Source organism: Halyomorpha halys, unplaced genomic scaffold (assembly GCF_000696795.3).
Source record: "Halyomorpha halys isolate HHAL.00 unplaced genomic scaffold, Hhal_1.1 Scaffold900.1, whole genome shotgun sequence".
NCBI lineage: Eukaryota > Metazoa > Arthropoda > Insecta > Hemiptera > Pentatomidae > Halyomorpha > Halyomorpha halys.
This window is the reverse complement of record NW_027114997.1, coordinates 98,724-120,389: the sequence shown is the minus strand read 5'-3', so window position 1 is coordinate 120,389 and position 21,666 is coordinate 98,724. Positions and strand designations below refer to the sequence as shown.

Sequence of the window (21,666 nt, the reverse complement as noted above, 5' to 3'; positions counted from 1 at the left end):
TATTATTTTTATTTAGTTTTTAATTTTGGTATGAATGTAATTATTTATCACTATTGCCGAAGGTTGAGGCACATTATAATTATCAATAAAAAAAAATTGATTATTATTATTTTCAACAAGATTAGGCAAAACAACCGAGCAGGATTTCTTTGTTATTTAGAAAATGTACTGTCTAAATTATTATCTTTAACCAATAATTTCTTTCTTAAAGAATGAACTGACCAAAATTGATAAATAAAAGAAATATTTCATTTGATTAAGAGAGACCTCCCACGATCAAATTCCATTTCCAAATCATATAATTATCAAATACTAAACAAATGCTAAAGTTAATTTTACAATGCCGGTACAGAAGAACAACGATTGGTCCTATAACTATATATATGCGGAATACATCTTAATATTTATGTTGCAAACGTGACGAGATAATTTTCGTTAGTTTTAGAGATATGCTCTGATATCTATTCGTTAGTATTAGGGATATACTTTGTAAATTATATAGATATGGTCTTTGAAAAATTCTATTTTATTAAAATATTTTATTTTAATTGAAGGTGCCATCCCCAACAGTATACTTTAATAATACTCACTCCACTTATATCTGTCGAACAGATCCGGGACTGTCTGGACAAACGAGAGAGTCGGAAGGCACATACAAGACTAAAAATACAGGAAACTGCTCGTCGGTTTTTACAACTACAACACTTACTAGACAAAGGTCTAAAGTTTCTCTTAATTAAAAAAATCTATTTACATGACAATAATAGGGCCTATTATTGGATAAGACTTATATAATTATAGAGAACTTAGTAGAGCTTAGGACAACATTAGAATTCCTCTATTTAACATTGGAATTCCTCTCGTATCCCATTCTTACAATCCAAAATCCTTAATACTCCTAACTTCGTCACAGATGTATTCATCCATAATGACCTTATTGTTCCACGTGTAGCCGTTTCGGCCAGAACCAGATAATAATCCTTGTATTATAAACTCCTTAATCACCCAATCCCATTTGTTTTCTAACCTTGCTTCCTCGTCAATAGGTGATAATCCCTCTAGGCGTCTAGAATAAAGATGGCCTCGAAATATTCTACTCTAGAAACGCAATTGGAGTTCTAAAAAAAAGCTCTACAAAACTGTATCAAGCCATTGAAATGTAACTCAAATCGCATTTACTAGTTGTATATATATTTAACTAAGTTTTAAATTTTAATAATTAAAAAAAGAATATAATAATTAAAAAATATAATAAGAACATTATAACAGTATATTTCTAGCTAATGCATATATGTATCTCGCATTCATTTTGTTGATAAAGATATCATCTATGAGGATTTGAAGTAAATCCATTTGCTTTATATGAAATTACAGTAGATTATATATGTTGCGTAAAAGCTAATTTGACAACAACAAACAAATCTTCATTTCAACACCCGCATCAAAAACACTTTAATTCAAATACAACTATAAATGTAATGTAAATAATTTATATACCTGAAAATCAAGTTAAAATCTTTTAATAGTAATCTGATAGTACAAGAGCTCGGTGGAAAAAAGTCATTTATTTCGTACCAATTTGTTATTCGTTTAATGGAGAGCTACATATATTGATGAATATTTCGAGATGGATCGGACTCAATACTAAAAAATAAATAATACTTCAATGAGAATAAACTGCATAATAGTACAATGATATTACTTTAATTAGGGTGTTAATAGACAACAATACGTCTCGTGGTTCTTGAGGTTTCCTACAATATATCCACTAACTACTTATTTTTCAGTACATTTTTTATGAAATTTTGCTTTTAAAAATCTGTATCTCGCAAACTATTGAACGTAAAAAGCTCTGTAAGGGGCTCTCACTTGAACCGGGGTAAAAGAAGGCAGTTATTTCACCCCAATTTTCGATTGCTTTAATGAAAAATATACATATAATTACTAGTCAAAATTGATGAGTATGCCAAGTATAGGTCAGGTGAATAAAAAAGCTGTTAAAAAACATGAATTTTTTTTTTTATTCGAAGCTCTATATCTTTAAAAGGAACACTAGAAAACGTAACAGAACACCATTTAAAATAGAGTAAATTTGCTAAAACAGTTTTCGAGATATAGCTTTTTAAATTGCAAATTTTCATAAAGAATGCAACCGAAAACTCAGAAGTCAGAAGTTAGTGAATTTATTTTGATAAATCTGTATCTCAAAAACTACTCGACGTACAGATGTCTATAAGCACTCCAATTAAAACTAGTTTAGTGCAGCATAAAGTAGTTAATGACGTTTATCTTAGTAGGAGTAATATTTTTCTATGATAATTTCAAATATTTAACCGGAATTAACATTTAGTGGATTTATTTTGGAAAATATCATAAAAAATACTACACCTAAGAAGATAAACATCATAAACTACTTTATAGTACATTTAACTGGTTTTAAGTCGAGTTCTAGCAGACATCTGTACGTCTTATGGTTCCTGAGGTATATTATTTCATAAATGAAAATTTTTGTTGGAACAACTAGAGATCGATATTTTGTGAATTTATTTTGTCGAATATTATAAAATGTTGAAATTAAAAAAACTATCTCGGGAACTATTTTAATGTTTTGAAACTGCCGCCATTTTTTATTCATCTTACCTATACTTGGCAGACTCATTAATTTTAACTAGTAATCATACATAGTTTTCATTAAACAAATGCCTTTTTTCTTCTATTGGGCTCTTGTACTCTTATATTTTAGTAAATTTACTCGAGTTTAAATGATGTTCTATAGGATTTTCCAGTGGTGGAGGTAGTTTCAACGATATAGAGCTCCGAATGAAAAACATATATTTTTTAATGTTTTAAAACCGCCATCATTTTTTGTTCGTACCTATGACACATCAATTTTAATTAGTAATCATACATAGTTTTCATAAAAGTAAACTAAAATTAAGGAGAAATAAGTCAGTTATTGCACTGTTAGTCTGTTGTTCTATGAGCACTAGCATAAGCTATGCTAAAATTTAATATATTAATTGATGTGGTAAGTGGATTAAGGAGCTATGTAACATTTTTTGAATCTTTAGTTTGGATGAAGGGGTAGGTGCTTATCTAGCTATCGTGAGGTACTCTGACCTCAAAATCCAATTGATAACTGATGATTGGGATACATACAAGGGATGTAGAAGGGGCCATGTACATATAAAAAATTACAAGGGCCGTCCGTAGCTCAGATGGTTAGGTCTGTCGTTCTGAGATCTGTGTGCGGGGCTGCTTCGAATCCGGCCGAGGGGCGTTGACTTTTTTCATTAAGTAGCGGTCTCACAAAATAAAAAACTTGACCTCCACCATCATTAGAATAGGTTGGTCACCTGTAGATAACTAGGCAAACATCACCTTAGCAGTGGCTTGCCTTAAAAAAAAAAAAAAAAAAATTATAAATAAATTTTGTTTTCTTAAAATTTACTATTCGTAACATAACCTCTTTATTCACCAACCTCTTCAATTATCATGCAAATTTTCCTTTATTTATACTTACATAAGGTATAAAATAGTAAGGTGTATATATATTTATATAAAAAAGTAAAGAAATTTATCTACCTATAGTTAAGAAGATACACCGATACATTTCTGAGATACGTGGAATGCAGATATAACTGATATACTTACATGTAATACATAATATTAGCATTTTACAGTCCTCATATTCTAGAGAATGGTTATATAAGAAGTAAAGTAGACTATATCGCTATAATATAAGTAGGTGAGGGAGAAAACAGGAGTGGAAGGGGGGGACAGGGAAGGAAGAGGGTTGATTTATGGCGGCATAGCGGAACAAGATTGTTTCCTTAATAACAGATCGTAAAGTTCAGCCTGTATTCAGTCCGCTAATGCCTTTACAAAATGGGAGGAGGTGTTGGCCCTTTCAGAGTGCCCTTCCTTTATATACAAAACTGGTTCGTGGATCGACAACTTGGCTGGGGACGGCAAGCGGTTAATGGTATAGTTGTCCGTCTATGAATTCGGAGATATGAATCCTCTGCAATTGATTATTTCGAAATTTTATTTTATTTAAATAATTTAATATTAATTTTTATATTTATTTGATATTTTTTGTATGTATATTTATATATCTATCACTACTTTTATCAATTATTTGTATCAATTGTTCTTTTAAAGTCATATTGGGTTGAAAGAGAGAACATGAAAAGGGAAAAAAAGTGGAAGAAAGGGAAAAAAGTAGGGATTAATAAAAAAAAATTAATAAAATATAGAAAGAAGAAAAAAAAAGAAAATCATCAAAAAGATAAAAGAAACAAAGCGATAAAAAAAAAATCATATTCTATTATTATATATTGTTACTTATTTACTTTGTTATGTCAGTGTATTATAAGATTAAAAAGAATTGTCCGATCACATTAGAATAAGTATGCTGTGTAGCTACCAACCTAATGAAGTTAGCACATCTTTGTTGTTTTTAATTGAAAGAAGATTAACTTTTTAGACTCAAATAATGTTTATATTGATTTAATTTTTACAATTTTACATAAGACCAACAAGATGTGATTCTGATACATAAACATAAGAAAAAAAATCTAAATTACACTAGCATTAGCAAAGATAAGTATACAGGCAATGCATTTTAGAATAAATCAAATACACAACATCCCGGAATCACTCAGGTGCTTATTTAAGAATATATTTATTATTATTAATTATTTGTTACATATTTATTTATTATTTTATATTTCATAATCAATTACCTTCTAAAATTATTTATGTTAACTGTAGTGTTATTTTTCATGCGCTCCACTTTCATAATTTTTTTTTTATTTTATTTATTTGTTGATATTTACAACTGTATAAAAAAAAATACAACCAGTAAATTTGATCATAATGACATATGATATGATACAGGATGTAGAGAAACTACCCAGTAGTAGAACTCTAAAACAGTTTACAATATAAGGTCACGAGGCCATCTTCTTTTCAGGCGCCTTGGAGGATTGCCAGGAATGGAAGAGGAAGCAAGGTTAGAAACGAGTGGGTTTGGGTGGTTACTTTCATACTTAAATTTATTATATTTACTCTGGTCCTTAGTTCTTATTTCTGTTTATCTTTTTCATTAGTATAGTTAATTACCTAATCTTTTATAATAATTTGAGCTCGTTGGAGCCGTAATACAGTAAATCTAAGAACTGTGCAAAACAGATTATATAAAATGGCACTTATGATTAGTGTGATTATTATTTAAAATGTTGCTGTAACTTACTTTAAATAAGCTTATATTTACTTTAAATATGTAATTTTAAGTTTCGTACTAGTTTTCGTTGCGACTATCGGTTATTTGGACCCGAAAAACCTCATTAAGTGTATTCCTGTAATACTTCCCCTACTTACTTCCTTTGTGGGGAAGAGTAGCTTATTAGTAAGGCACTGTGCTACTAACTCCATGGACTCAAGTTTAAATCCGGCTGTGACATATGATTATTTTTTAGCCCTCCAGGGCCCATCTACCCTCATAAAGTAACCTTAATTGGATAAAAATCTGGCGGTAGAGCGTGATTCTCACCAAATCACCTCATTACACAACCGTTGGTCTAGTAACAGTCTACCTTACAAAGTACTGCACCCCTAACCTTCATGGGTTGTAGCAGTACATATTTAATTGTTTTTTTTTAACTTACTATCCTTATTCCATGTGTAGGTAAATAAAAATAGCAAATGTAAATTTTTTTTTTGTTAAAGGATTACATATTAGTGGTGAAGAATCCCCAATACGAACCTGACACGCATTAAGAATAACAGAAAAATGGAAAAGGGTGGGAACATTAGAAGGGCCTTGACAGAGATAAATGCTGGAGAACGCCCTATGTTGCCTGTTGCTCCGGAAAAAGAAAAAGATTGAAATATTCATACAAGGGAAACTTTTTCCGTTAGCCACATTGCTCTGCTTGTCGAAAGAAAAGGGACGTCTGCGAGGGGTAAAAACTTTATGAGAGCCTCAGCCCATTGTAAGGTTAGCTCAATGGCTGTAATAACAAGGTTACTCTGCACGGTCATATATTTACTTTTTTTTGGGGTGGGGGGGGAAAGGGAAGAGAAAACATTTTGCCAGGATCTGCTAGTATCTTATTTAAACTGTTCGACAAAAACGAATTTACTATACGAAAGTACCGAAACAATCCTTTAAGGAACATTGGACCTTTTGCGGCACTTGGTCCACTAACAATAAAAATGCGAAAAATTTGAACAGATTATTTATGCCAGCTAAATTTAAACAAAGCTAAATAAAAAAATGTATATTATAGATAAAGCATTCTGGTAAGGTGCGCACAGCACCCTTCATTTACCACCTTAGGCTCCCAAGTTTCAATAACATAATAGGCTAAAAGATATAACACAATGATAGTCCGGGTGCGGTAAAGAAAAAAAAAACTCAAATGTTTTAGAGATTAAACTATTTACATTTAGCCATCGTTTCGCCCCACGTTAGCCACATAAAGGCTAAAAAAGATACTCAAATACTGTACAATGAAACGTAAAAACATGAAAAATAAAATGTCATAAACGATTAATGAATTTGGAAATAATAACAGATAAAAAGAAGAAATATAAAATACAGTATAAACTAAGAGATGGAAAAAGAGAGTTAAGAAGAAAGGAAGACAATGAACAAGACAGAAAACGTACCATTCAGACTACTAGTTGTAATTTTCGAGAAAAAAAAATACGGGCACCAAAAATTATGAACTAAAAAATTTTATTTTTCTATAGCTATAAAAATTCTTATTTTAGAGTCTCTTGAGGTGTGTATAACGAAAATAAATTTTATTCCTGCCAAGAACACTACAATTCAACAAAAGATAGTGAAGCCGCAACGCCATCGGGGAAAATCCGGGGGTTTTGAATTTTATAGTTGGAATGGGATGTTTTCCTTTTTTTTTCTCCTTCAGTTATTAATAAAATTCTTAATTATTTCCCATTTATCCATTATTTATTATTGTCAACAACAAAAACTGTTTATTTTTTTCAATTAAACAAATTTAAAGGTACTTAAGGAGAACATTTTTTTAAATATTATAAAACATTTTAAGTGTAATCCCGTTAAAAACTCCAATTCGAAAAGCAATAAGAACATGAAATTAAGAAAAAGTTATAATAAAAAAGTGCATATCTATACAATTTTGCATCTATATTTATGATTTATATATACACGGTCGATTAATAATCAAGGAGATGGATATCTCCTTTTAACTTATACGGGATCGAAGATTGGTGTCGTAATTGGAGGATTAAGATAAATTCCAACAAATCCCATCAAATCACCTTTACCCTTCGTCGTAAACCTACTGACTGTCCTACAGTTTCATTTAATGATGTTACTCTTACCCCTTTCGAACAGATCCGCTACCTTGGACTACATTTGGACAAGCGATTAACCTGGAATCCTCACACCAGACTGAAAAGACAGGACGTCATTTTCGACTATTACAGCACTTACTAGACAAACGGTCTAAACTTCCAACACATTACAAAAGACTGATCTACATGACTGTAATAAGGCCAATCTGGACATATGGAGTTGAGCTTTGGGGCTCCACTAAACCTTCGAATTCCTCTCTTAAAGACCTTAATGTTCCCTATGTAACCGATCTAGCCCGAACCAGATATCACTCCTTCCATTATAAACTCTCTAACCACTCAAACCCCCTAGTTTCTAATCTTGCATCCTATTCCATTCCTGACAATCCTCCGAGGTGCCTGAAAAGAAGATGGCCACGAGACCAGCTAATGTAAAATGTCATTAGAGTGCTACCAATGGGTAGTTTCTCTACACGCCTGTAACACTCCAATTTAACTTTGATCTAATTTACTAAATGTATTATAATGTACAGTTGTAAATAGCAATAAATAAATATATTTTTTTAAATTATTTATTTAATGTAATTTACAACTGTACAAAATAATACAATAGGTAAATATGTAGTATGTTTCATATACACCTGAAAATCTTGGGAAGGAACCACCCATCGGTGGTACTTCAAACATTAATTTAAATTAGAAGGTCCCGTGGCCATCTTCTTTTTAGACGCCTCGGAGGATTATCAGGGATTGTTAAGGATGAAAGATTAAGAATTAATTTTGGAATGAAAAGACGCATATCTGTTTTGGGTCAAATCTGCAACGAATGGGATGTTAAGGTGTTTGTGAATGAGTTTATTTGTGACGTAATAAGTAGCATCAAGGATTATACGTAGCATTTTGGATTGTAACGATTGGATGCGGGAAGAATTTGATGGTTTGGTGGAGCCCCCGAGCTCAATTCCATATGTCCAAACATAAATAAAAAAAAAAAAATAAAAAAAAAAGGGTAAGAAATTCTGAAAGAAGATAGCTCGAACCATAAAGGATTATTCAAAGGAACCTCAGTTCAATGGAAAGGGATGTACAAATCGGTAGCTTGAGATCTTTCATTAGACAGGTGTTGAAAGTAGGAAAATTATGTAGGAAGGTGTTTTGATTCTTAAGGTTTGGAATGCACCAATTAATAAATCTGCTTTAAATATATCAAAGGATGTGGTGAGGTCAGCATCAGTCTTACCCACCAGAGTTATTCCCTAACCAATTGAAGGGTCAAATATCCACTGTAGAGAAGATAAGTGTGCAGAAAAAAGATCTTCTGACCCTGTCATCAGGTTGTCGTAACATTATGTCTTATCGTTTCTCACTATGCTGCGAGACAGACATCCTCAGCGTCACGGACCTGTCTCTCATATTTCGGCCAATGTAATAGACACATGAGTAGGAGTGTCCCGAGAAATAATTCTGGACATTCCCACTCTGTCACTGCTTAGGCTCCATTGAGGGAATTTGATTTTAAAACTGTAATAATAATTAACAAAAAAAATATATTTTATTTTACCGGAATATTTAATATGTTTATCATTCTCAAAAACATATAATCAGACTTTCATGTATTAATAATTCGTAAATTAAGATAAATGGATATGCAGTCGAGTGATTATTTCCTGGACCTTAAAATTTTTTTTTAAAAAAATGTAGGTTAATAGACTTTAATACTCGCGCGATCTTTGATTCGATAGCACTTTTTTTCTGCACTTCCGAAAACATATAACGGGACATTACTTTTACGGGACCAATTTTAGGCATTTCTGAAAACATGATTTGCCGATATGGTAAAAGTTTACTCTTCCTTCTGTCCGATGATAAGGTGTAGAGCAGACAACGGACTGACCGAAAGACCCGCAAGACTATAACTGGAAGGCTCTTCAACACGGCCAAGAGTTGGCGGAAGTAAAGTATGGAGCGATAAGACCGCTCTAGGGGAAGCTATAAAAGTATCAATAACCATTTCTGGAATGGCCTTCCCAGATATTTCGCTGGAAGAAAACATGCTAGCTATTGGATATCGCCAAGAACTGACATTAACTGGCGATTTAAGAGGTCATTACACAGTGGGTTCAGCCAATAACCAACAATATCTCAGTGTTATTTCACTGTCATTACTTTGTTTATAATATTCAATGAGAGGCAGTCTATGAATAAATAAAGGATATTATTTTTCATTTGGATGTTTTTGGTCATTTTATTCTTCGCTCTACTGGATGATTATTATAATTCCATGAAGTCATTTTGATCCGCCACATTCTGATTACCTTAGCATAAAGGAATATATGTTATATGACTCATTTCAAACCTATGAGCTATTTTCTGTCAAAGAAATGGAATCCTTGGTTCCAGGGATTGTCCTGTTTTCACAAGTCGATGCATCCGTAGGTTCTAAGGTAGAATTCACTTCTTATTTATTTATTTTTTTTGACAGCCTTCCCCGTCATTTTTGACATACGGGGTAGAGGTTTATCTAGAGGCAACCAACCTATTTTTGGTGGGGAGCAAGTTTTCATTTTGTGAGACCGCCACAGAAATAAAAGTGGATCCCCAGGCCGGATTCGAACCCGTGGTGCTGTAGTAACGAGTCAGTTAAAGTTAACCCTCCAACTCACTCGGCTACTTATTCCTATCTGCAGGATCTTGCACTAGTTTAACAGTCTGTGCATTTTTTATTAACAGTGGTGTATTTTTATTTATCCCTTTAAACCTTATCAATTAGCAAAGATGAAGTAGCGTGGATAGGATTACAATACTAATACTATTGCATCACACCATCCATTTTCTTTAATATCATAACCTACATAAAGCAAAAGACGTAATAATATAATAAATCTATTTCATAAAAAAAAAAAATTACTTCGCCCACAGCTTTTCTCCCAATCGGCCGATTTTTGTATGATTTGTTACAACGTCTAAGGTGAATCAGAAATGATTCTTGTATCTAGAAATAACCGTCAATCATTCATTTCGAATGGCCCATTTCCGGTCTCTTACACCATTTTATCCTTGTTTAATTCAAACGGTATTAATAAATTATTTTATAAATTTATTAAATCAATTAATTTAATTAATAGTTTGTGCATTGAGCTAAATCGAAATCAATCTTACAGAGGGTTTATGAGACTGATCTGTTTTGTACCTCATAAGTATTTAGACCGTGTATTAAATACAATACAATTAAAGATTGTTCTGTTAACTCCTAAACGTGTTAAATAAGATGGAAAATTACCTGTTGTGTTACCATCGCTAATTTACTAATATCACATCAAACAATTAGTTAACTTTAACGGTTATGTAAAATATGATAGTATGAAACCGAGTAATGAAGTTAATAAAGCTATAATTATACACGATTGAGAATCTTAATCATTAATCACCACTCCACCTTTCGGAACATATTGTCAGTCAGAATAAAGGTTGATTCATTCAATCTCGATTAATGTTGTTTTATTTCTATAAAAATGTACTTTACCACCATGAAGTATTTTGGTTTTTATAAAGATAGGAGGATCACAGGATCGTGTGCAAAAATAGAATAACCACTACTGCAAATAAGTTATGTAAATATAGATTCATTTACATCTGTATAGCATACCTAATGGATATTTATGTTTAATAATTTATATTTATATTCAATCAATCTGTTAGGATTTAAATTCATTTACATATGGCACTACTATTTAACGTACTTGATATGAATGGTTTAAATGTCAGATCGATAGCTCAATGCACAAACTAACAATTCAAATAATTCAATTTAGAAGTTAAAAAAAATAAATTGGATTAAAATTTGAAAAATTATAATCATTTTGTATTATGATGCAACAATGAACTCCATCACAGCACACTACCGACTATTGGAAATAGTAAAAAGGCACGGATAAGAAAATAGGAGAAACCTTGTTTGGTTTTATTTAATGCGAGGAGAAAAAGGCGATAATATGATCCGAGTGGAGAAGGAGCTCACGGAATGTAGCGTGAGCAACAAATCAGGACTCTGACCAATTTCTTTGCCTTTTCGTCCCTACCCGACCAGGAAGCATTCACACAGAAATTTATTGTAAATTATCTGCCGTAATGAACCCGCTAAAAATCATCAAGGTCCCATTATAAATGAACTTGATGGAAATACTTCAAAAAATAAAAACAATGAAATGAAAAATAGTTTATTATTTTATTCTGGGACTAGGTGCCTTTAGAACAATTACAAAGGGAATTTTAATTTTATAATAACATTTATTGGCTATAAAATAGTGTGGGGAGACTTAATTATAACTTATATACAGAGAGGAAAAAATAGATAAATTAAAAAACTAACTGACTAAATAAAACAACATAAAAAGTTAATAACACAATATCTGTACTATTACAATAATGGGTCAGATTGGTGAAGCAAAAGGTAGTTAAATATAAGGGATTTAAACGAGGGAAGGTACATGACGTATGTTAGAGGGAATGGAGTTCCAGAGATATGCAGCTCGGGTAAAAATCGATTTATCAAACACAGCTTTTTGGTGAGGTGGAGGGTAGATGTCAGATAAACAGGATCTGGACGTACGGGATTGGACAGAGAATTTGAATTGAAGGTTTTCTAGGATATACGAGAGATTTAGATATCTTTGTTGTTAGCTCCCGTCCATGGTTAGTATACAATTTTCAGAAGTTACTTGCACATCGTAACCTTAAATCCAAGAGAAAAACAAAAATCTCTTAATCCCAGAAGAAAACTGGTTCTCATCTCTCGCGTCTGCTTATTTTCACAGCGATTGCTGGAAAATTTTTTTTTTTTTGCTATTAATGATACTTATATTGAGGGGGCATCCTTCGCTCGTATCTTTCGTTCTTTAAATGGAACAGATTCTATACATGGAATAGTAGCTAAAACCTTCATTTGTTACTTATAATAATTGATTTTGTAAAAATTAGAACGATGTTTTGGATTTTACGCGGAATTTGAAATAAATAAATAAAAAATATTAATAATAATATGTTTACATTTTATTCAACCATATTTTTATTTACATTGAATAACCAGCGCATAAAACATGAAAAATGATTGTGTACAAATCGTTAAATGTCTAATAAGTAATTATTAAATTTCATCAAATTGTAATGAAATGCAAAGAAAATAAATGAACAATTCATATTCAAATTAGCCTAAAAAGAAGGCAATCCATCCAGGCCAGACCCGCCTCACTAAGACCCCCAGGGAGTGATTGTCTAATATCACTTTTGAAACGTTTGCTTAAAATGGGAAGAGGAGGCTTAAGATAGTTTAATCCAACAAAAAGCGCCCGAAATTGGAAAACGACGCGAATTTACTTAGCATTGTTAATTTATTCAGTATACAAGAATATATTTATTTCTAAAAATGTAATATTTAAATTTTATTTTTTCAAATGTTTTCTCTTGAATATAGCCTTTTCGAGCCTCAACATTCTGCTATAGGCGTAAATGAAAGCCAAATTAATTCAATATCACACTACAAATATTTTTAAGGATTTCTGAATAATTTCTGACTTTTTGGGGAGAAATTTATTCAATCTGTTCATTGAAAATATCAATTTTCAGTCAATTTTGGTTTTAAATAGCAGAATATTTTATTGACATTTCAGCTATACGCATATTTTTGGACCTACTCAGTAGCAATATAAATAAACGCACTAAATCCGTTTAAAATCTGAAATATCGTTCTCGTTATGAATTTAAGATTTATTAAAATGTTATTCCTGATTTTTTTTTTAATTGAAAAATAATACAAACTATTATAGGCTTAAAGTATGTATTAGAAATTTTTATTTCTTTGAAAAAATTGATTTCTTATTAGGTCATACATCACTTCATCAATACATTTCCTTTAGCATACTCGTAAAAACATTATGTTCCATGTAATTTAGGTAGACACGCGATTTAAAACCATAGCCGTGCTAAACAATAGCTAAGCTTTTAATGGCCAGCTGCATGGCAAAGGAATTTATTACTGGGATTAGAAAAATTTATAGCTTAAATTAAAGTTGAACTCTTTGAAAATCTGGACAAATAGCTCTATAAATCAAAAGGGTTAGTGAGTAAATATTGATTGTTTCGAATATTCTAATAATTGTACTGCTTTGGGAAACTGAAAATTCAATCTCGATTCAAAATAGATGCATTGATTGGAAGTGAAAGTGAAAAATATATAAATTAGGAATTCATTCATCTATTCACTTGTTTCATCGGTACAATTAGCCGAACATATTATCACAAAAATCGAGGTTAGTAGAGCTCTGAAGAGTGAATATCTGAGAAAAGGGACTGAGAGGACTTAGAACTTTCACAAAGTATATTGAAACGTATGAACAGAAGAGAACCAAATGATCATTTCAAACGCATCTGACAGACCAATATAATGATCGAACCAAAATGATATTCATGCAAAAGGTCTTTCATATGAAGATGGTGACGTTGATGGTTCGGTCGAGAACGGAGAGGCTACGGCGGAAAGGCTTCGGTATCTTGGGTTCCAAGACAGAAGAGGAAGGCATAGCCTCCGTCCATCAGGTAAAATACTCGCTGCGAAATCAGTAACCCGAACTTGACTGCCATACAACAAGCTCTCTTCTATATAATGTTCCAATTGTTACAACCCTAATAATATCTGGATTATATACCCTAGTCTCCTTCAAGGGATAATTGAAGCTAAAATAAAGAGAGTTGACCACGCCTTCTGTGCTCAGGTTTACCTTAGTTCATGGATCCGGTATAATAATAGAAACAGAAAGAAGCCCAATAAATATTCCTCCTCAACCAGACCCTTTGTGTGCCTCATAAGGCGTCCCCTTTTTATGGCAGCTCACAATTTCTATTATACTCCTTCCTTATGCTCTAAAAGGTAAAGTTATAACTCCACAGATAAAAATTAGGAAAATTTAATCGTCCCAATCCTAATCACTCATGTTGGAAATGATGTACTGCCTTTCTTTCTTACCCCAGTAATAATTTTCATTCCGATATAAACCTGTATTGGCACGATCGGACAAAATATGCTAGCAACAGGACTAAATAAAATAGTAAGAAAAAATCAACATATTTAACAGACACACGAAGAAAGCAAACTGGGACCTAAACGCCAACTTAATCGATGAGTTCATCTCTCTTTTCTTAGTACACCGGTGTTCCTCAAAGTAGTATCTTAGGTTCCATTCTTTATACGGTTTATACAGCTGATATCCCAACCCACCCTAGCACAGTCCTAACAACAAACGCTGATGACACATGTATACTGTCTGTAAACAACGACCCTACTAATGCATCACAAACACTACAGACACATATAACATCCATTGAAGAATGGTGTCAAAACTGGAGAATCAAAATTAATCCTGACAAATCTCACCAGATTACCTTTACTCTCCATCGTAAATCTCCTGTCTTACATCCTCTCTAACAACTCCACTAACGCCTGTAGAACAGATTCGATACTTAGGCCTCCATCTTGACAAGAGACTTACTTGGAATCCACATACAAGACTGAAACGACAAGAAACTGCTCGTAGATTTCGATTGCTACAACACCTACTTGACAAACGCTCTAAACATCCCATTCACTACAAAATATTATTATACACTATGATATGATTTTTTTTTTTTTTTAATATTTATTTTTGGACATTTGGAATTGAGCTCTGGGGCTCTACCAAACCATCGAATTCCTCCCGCATCCAATCCTTACAATTCAAAATTCTACGAAAAATCCTTGATGCTCCTTATTACGTTACAAATAAACACATTCGCAAAGGCCTTAACATCCCATTCGTTGCCGACAACAGATATGCGTATTTTCATTCCAAACTCCTTATCCATCGTAACCCATTAGTTCCTAATCTCTCATCCTGATAATCCTCTGAGGTGTCTGAAAAGAACACTGAAGGCCACGGGACCTTCTAATTTAAATTAATGCCAAATTTAAATAAGTACCACCAATGGGTGCATCCTTCCCAAGATTTTTCAGTGTAAATGAAACAGTCCACAAATTTGCTTATTGTATTTGTTATTTATACAGTTGTAAATTACATAAAAAAAATAATGACAAAACATATTCAATAAATTAATAGCAGCTTATTTCCACGTTTCGTTGGATATGAGAAAAAGCTCTTAACTATTAATAAAAATATAACAAATCATTTTGCTAAACAACAGATGAAGCTAAGCGATTTCGTACCAATAATCCAACCAGTAAATACCTCAGCATTTATTGTCTTTAAAAATTTCTGTTCATGCTTAAAATATCTAATGGGTCATCTGGTATTTTAAATATTTTAATCCATTTATAGAGAAACTAATGTAAAACCTTATAAAGCTTAGCCTATTTTATTAAAAATAGAATATTATAGCTTAAACATATCTACTGAGATTAAACATATCATCCTAAATATGTCTTGACAAAGGTCTAATGGAATAATTTCTGTTTTTCCACACCTAAAAAGTAAACAGTCATTCTCTAGACCTAAAAGATACTTAAACAAGAAAAAAAGAGGAGACAAGACTAAATGTAATGAATGGGAAGAAAATAAAGAATGCCCCATAAAGAACAATACAGAAACGTTGTAACATTCAAATTAAAAGGACGAAAAAGCCATTAGCTTTTTAATTTTTTTTTCGGAAAGAGAGAGGGAGGGGATGAAAAGTTCAGAGGGAGGAGTTTTGTAACTTTTTCAATTTTCATTGTTCTGCCAAGGGTAGCTTATGATTTTCATTTCTACCAGTAGCCCCGAAAAGTAATTTTCCTTCATCAACATTAGTTATTTGCTGTTTTAGGATGGTTTTCGAAAGCTCGACTACACTTCACCTACTCGATACATGTATCTTATAAATAGTTTATACACAAACTATTTATTTATTTATTTATAAAACTTCCCCAAAATCAACCTTTTCTACAATCAATATCAGAACAACAAAACTAAAAGCAAAATAATAATAATAAATAACGCTAAAAAAACAAACAAAAAATATATATCTATTTAATCAGGATTTCAAGCAATGATAAAATTGATTACTAAATTAAATAATGATTTTATTTTTGAACAATTTAAGCTGCTGAACTGAATCAATAACTCGAATGAGGTCAGGTAGATGGAATGAAACGAATAATCTTACTTATCTACAGCTGATTGTAAAAGATTAATTGATTAATTATTAAATCCACTGATTGCTAATCCATTGAAAACAAATTAAACCAAATATTTTTCATCTCTTTGAGAAAAACATTCTTAATAAATATAATTCAATTTGCAAGTGGTTCATTCTGCTTTATGTTTTATTAATTAATAGAAAACAATAAACCTATAGTTGTAATTTTGTACATTTTTTAAAAATTCAAATGGCTACGTATGAAAATTTAAAATCCAGGCTAAGGGAAAAAGTTTTGGAAAGTGCCAGTTTAAACCTTTCAGGAAGAGTTAAACCTTCCAGAGGTCTAAAGAGTGGGAATACTTCGCAATCAGTAAAACACTCACGAATGCTCAAAATCCGAAAAAAAAAATAAATAAGACTACCAAAGAATTTAAGAGAAATACTTATATAATAAAAACAGAATAAAATATTAAAAATAAAAATCATGTTTCCACTCCGTGGAAATTGTTAGGCTATTATTACTGAATCTAAATTATGCTTAGATACCTGACACCCTTTGAGTAGATAATAAAAAAATTAAATTAATATAAACTTATCGTAAGGATAAGCGCTACTCATTTTTGGAAATAATTATTGTTTTTATAATTATGAGTATTTATATAAGTCATTTTTATAATTATTAATCTTCCTCTAAATATTTTATACTTTTTACTTTTTATTTTTTACCCATTCCTGACGTTTCCTCTTAAAAACACTTAAGTCATTCTTGTAACATATTTTTTAATTCGGTGTTTGGCCGTTATGGGCGCAGAATACCACTTGGCGATTGGATTTCAAGCTAACAGGTTCGTTTTATTCTCTTTTTTCCCCTATCTTTATTTTATCACCCCTTCTTTTCTCAATTTTCCTTACCCACATTATTAGTTATGTTCACCATATATTATTATTGTTTTTTTTTCAAAATAATTTATTTTTTATTTTTCTTCTATTCATTTCTTTAGAAACTCTAGCCGCAACGTTGGCAAAATTAAATAAGTTACATCAACTTATTTCTGTTTCTTTTTGACCGCACCCCCAACCAACTTCTTCTCGTATTAATGTTTTTAGTTATTAATTTGGTATGTCATCTAGAGAAGACTAACACTCAGCTATAAGTGATTGTTCCTCACATGGTCGTGTCGACTTATCGCCTGTTATAATCAGAATAACAAAATCATCATCATAAACTTAATAAAGTATTAAAAAATTCTCTACAGTGCACAGGAACATTCTGAAAATAAAGAAGAAAGAAATGATACCTAAGTTACAACTCATACACACTAATTGTACCACTATTTCATATCATAAGGATAAAATTGCATATATTGCGTACAATGTTTTTTTAAATAAGTCTGAATAAAAAAAAAATTCCTCTCCACTTATCTCAGACTACTACGTATCCGATTACCAGATTCAAGAAATATTTCAATAACAGTATTTAGAATCGCAATCGTAGTGAGAAGAGAAGTTATCTATTTACCATTGGGTAAGTAATATATGATCTTAGAAATTTTATTGCTTGACACTAGAGGATCACATGTTCAGAAGGATAAGGATCACATGATAGATAACTCAAATATGAGTCATGATGCATTTTTCCAATTAAGTATGGAGGAAATATTTCTGAGCTTACACTTTAGTTGTCAATATCTTCTATTCTTAATGTAAATTAAATTTTTTTTAACAATGCCGTACATATATGAATAATATTTATATAGAAATGAATTTATTAATTTTTTAAAAAATAATATTTATATATTTTAATTAATTTTAGAGTAAATTGATAAGAATGCTGAGGATAGTTATCGAATGATAATTGAAATTTCTATATTGTCTTAGTGTTTTTATAGCTCATGAAATTAATATTCAAAGACAAGACAAGACAAAGTCAGTCGACTATTTCTTTCACTCCTTCAAACAAATGTGTTTACTGTAAAAATAAAATTTACTTTAATTATATTATTTCAAAAATTTTTTGAGACAAGGTAATATTTATTAAATAAATCAATTTTATATCCAAATCCGTCTCAACACTTTATTTATTCATTAGTCCAACGTTTCGGCCTTTCTAGCCATCTTCAGGGACATCTTCAATACAAAAATCCTTCTCACATTAATTTATAATTTCTATTTCCAGGCTATTCTGCCCAGGTCATTTTCTTTATTTAAAGTTCAAATCACTTTATTTAAAATTTAAAACCATTAACATTTATTTTTTCTATAAGATTATCAACAGTATAAAACACCACACCATACAACAAAAACAACTTGTTTTTTTTTATTTTGTATTTTTTTATCATCAAGTAAGTCATACCATCTGGACAAGGTGGGCAATATATAAGAAGCTTTTTAAGATGTACTCAATTCGCTGAAAATTTTGTAATATTAATTCTTCTTCACTTAGGGCAATCAAGACAGAACGCTGTCTTTAATTCAAATGATGCTTCATACTGTCGATTAAAAGATTTTAATATTATATTTAATTTCAGGAAAATGCTGTGGCTGTACTTGTTCCTGACAGTATTTGTAGCTTTCGCATCAGCTGGATCATATACGCCGCCGCCTATACGCGAGCCATGGGGTCCAGGTCCAAAACCAATGGACCCCATCCCATGGCGTAAGCCGCCACCAGGAGGACCACCACCGTCCGGTCCGATCCCTGCATTATAAGAAGGCTGTTCATATTACTGATCTAACTAAACCAAGAATGCGAAATCCCAACATATTAACTTAATACAAATATTTTTCCAAAATATAAATTTTTCTTTTAAAAACTTAAATTTTATTATTTTCCCTACAGTAGTAATATTATTTTACAAATATTTTAAGTTATTCTGTTATATTTTTTATAGATTATGGTTGTTATCTTGTTTTATGTTTTTTTAGCTTTACTGAAGGCCTAGAATTCTGGTCGAAACGTTGACATAAATAAACTAATTTTTGCATATGTATGTCCTTCACAGACTGCACCCATATTCATCTTCTTATAGGCAATAAAATTATTTTTATATTAGATGATAAAAATCAGTGAACAATTAGAGCAAATTAGGGGAGCCTGATAATAAATTAATAAAAATTAATAAATGTGATAAAAGAGACAAGAGAGACAAAATTGATAAGAATAATATTAATAAATTAAATGGATAAAAGAGTATCTGATACTGGTGAATACCAAATAATAACATTATATTTTTTATATATTAAACATTTAATAATTCAGGCATGAATTTAAATCTAAAAAATTGATAAAAGAAATAGAATAGATAAAATTGATTAGGGATGTCCCCTCCTTTGAGAAGGAAATACAGGACAAAAAGCATAATTGGGCTGAAGGGATATATTAGAATGGGTAGAAAATTATTAAAAGCTAAATATAATGTACGCTCAAAATAATTGTGTAAATTAAAAATACAAATTTATGGGAAAGTAAAAGTGTTCGTTTCACAATTTGGTATATTGAAGTCTCATGAAGTAGGTGCACTTAATTGAGTGAAATTCTTGCGGTCATGCATGATTCTGACTAAATTACCAAACATAAATGTAAACAATCAAAAAAGTTGTTTGTTTATTGTAGCTTAAAGGCGTAAAACCCTCTGGCCACCAACGCCTATGGCATGCTAAAAATTATGTAAAAATTAATCATAAATAAAAAAAATTAAAATCGATGAGGAGATATAATTTAGAAAGAAGACGATGTGCTTTTAAAAATTTAAATACTAATGTAATTTTAGCTTCCTCATCTGTGAGAGTTTCTGATAAATTTGGGGTCAATCCTACCCTGTTTATTGTTGGCAAATAGTGAGTACATTCTTCAAAAATATGTTTAATCATGAAAATGGACTGACAATATATGCACGATGGAGGTGGCAGTTTTCTGATCAGGTGAGAATACGTGAGGAGAGTATGACCTATTCTCAAGCGGGTTAGAGCAACTTCCTGCCTGCGGCTGATGTGGTAGGATGTAGACCATGATTTTACTGATCTTTAGATTTTTTAAAATTTAACTTTCATCCCAATTGGCCTGCCAAGTGAACAAAAAAGTTAAATAAAAAAGTGAAATAGAATGGATAAGTGAAAAAAAGGTTAAATAAAATAATAAAAAGGATAAAGATAAAATCAAAACGAATTATTAACTAACATAATAAAGTGAACATATATATCATAATATATAATTGAAAAGATCTATTAATATGCCTGAATGAACAGACAATGTCAGTTGATGAAAAGTTATTATGTCATAATAACTGATATTAAATGGTAAGTATATCTGATAAATTATTATTACAGATTACATAAAAATGTTATATTGAAGGAAGCATGTGGGATATATATATATATATAACTTACGTGAAATCGAGTGAAAACTATTAAAAAAAGGGAAAAATAAATAATAAAAAAATAATTTGCCTTATATACATTCTGAGTGTTTGTTTATGAGGGGAGATAGGATTAGGATTGATACTATGCCTGGTCATCCTATAACTTATATATATATAATTCCAACATATTAATTAAATATTTAAGTAAAATAAACAGTTTTATAAATATATTTTACTAAAAAAAGTATTATTTTTCTTCCATTACAATAAACAATTAATCCTACAGTACTAATACCTACATAAATACTAGTTTATTTCACGATGTCACAGTAAACCGACTGTTCTTAATTACTAAGATAATTGCACCAGCTAGATAAGAAAAAAAATGTATAGGAAAATATAACACATCTTTAACAACAAATATTAAAAAAAAAAAAAAAAGGTATGAATTAGTTGCTTACACAATGTGGAATGCCTACCTCATTATTCAAAAAATAATAAATAAAAAACCACTTTGAAAACAGATGAACAAATCATTATGTTGACTAAATATAATGATTTGGAATCGAATTAACAAATTCATACCTAGAGAAGGAGAGGATTTTATACTTTTATTGATAATAAATGGATGATGACGCTAAAAAAAGTTAAAAACAACTAAAAACTGTTAAAAAATGTATACCAAATCGTCGACGTCTTTGTGACGCATCGGTGGAACGTGTCGCATGTACTTTAAAAGAAAAAAATATATAAAAAGGTCTATTGTTTGTATCTAGTAAAAGAAAAAAATGCAATA

General features: G+C 31.0%; 1 long non-coding RNA gene across 1 annotated transcript in view; it reads left to right on the top strand.

The window, feature by feature from the left end:
• The window catches only part of LOC106686973 (uncharacterized), a 20,437-nt gene extending 1,112 nt beyond the window's left edge, over positions 1 to 19,325 (top strand). Inside the window, exon 2 of the long non-coding RNA XR_001344099.3 lies at positions 19,041 to 19,325. This is a non-coding gene — a long non-coding RNA (uncharacterized lncRNA). The remainder of the gene's footprint in view (positions 1 to 19,040) is intronic.
• Positions 19,326 to 21,666: the final 2,341 nt, after the last annotated feature.